Source organism: Echinops telfairi, unplaced genomic scaffold (genome assembly GCF_000313985.2).
Source record: "Echinops telfairi isolate 266 unplaced genomic scaffold, ASM31398v2 ScPeMD7_1;HRSCAF=3_0, whole genome shotgun sequence".
Classification (NCBI taxonomy): Eukaryota; Metazoa; Chordata; class Mammalia; order Afrosoricida; family Tenrecidae; genus Echinops; species Echinops telfairi.
Window position 1 is genome coordinate 83,789,578 of NW_022103896.1, and position 737 is coordinate 83,790,314.

Sequence of the window (737 nt, forward strand, 5' to 3'; positions counted from 1 at the left end):
ACTCATTTTTTCCCTGCTTCCCTCCCTCATGAACCCTTGAAAATTTATAAATTATTGTTAGTTTCATATCTTACACCAACCACTGTCTCCCTTCACCGACATTTCTGTTGTTTGGCGGTTGTAAGTCTATTACTGTGATAGGGTCTCCCTTTCTCCCCCCACCGTCCCCCACCCCTCATGGTATCGCTACTCCCATTTACTGTTCATGAGGGACTTATGTGTCCTGGATTCCATGTGTTGAGAGTTCTTATCTGTACCAGTGTACATGCTCTGGACTAACCGGATTTGTAAAGTAGAACTGGGGTCATGATAGTGGGGGGAGGAAATATTAAAGAACTAGAGGAATGTTGTATGATTCGTTGGTGCTATACTGCACCCTGGCTGCCTCGTCCCTTCCTTGTGACCCTTCTGTGAGGGGATGTCCAGTTGTAAACAGATGGGCTTTTGGTCTTCACCACTAACCCTCCCCTCTAGCCCCCTATCATTTGCATCTATCTGATTATTCTGGGTCTTCTGATGACTGATACCTGATCCCATCAACACCTCATGATCACAACAGGCTGGTGTACTTCTTCCATGTGGGCTTTGTTGCTTCCCAGATAGATGGCTGCATGTTTATCTTCAAGTCTTTAAGACCCCAGATGCTATATCTTTTGATAGCCAGGCACCATCATTTTTCTTCACCACATTTGCTTATGCACCCATTTTGACTTTAGCAATCATGTCGGTAAGGTGAG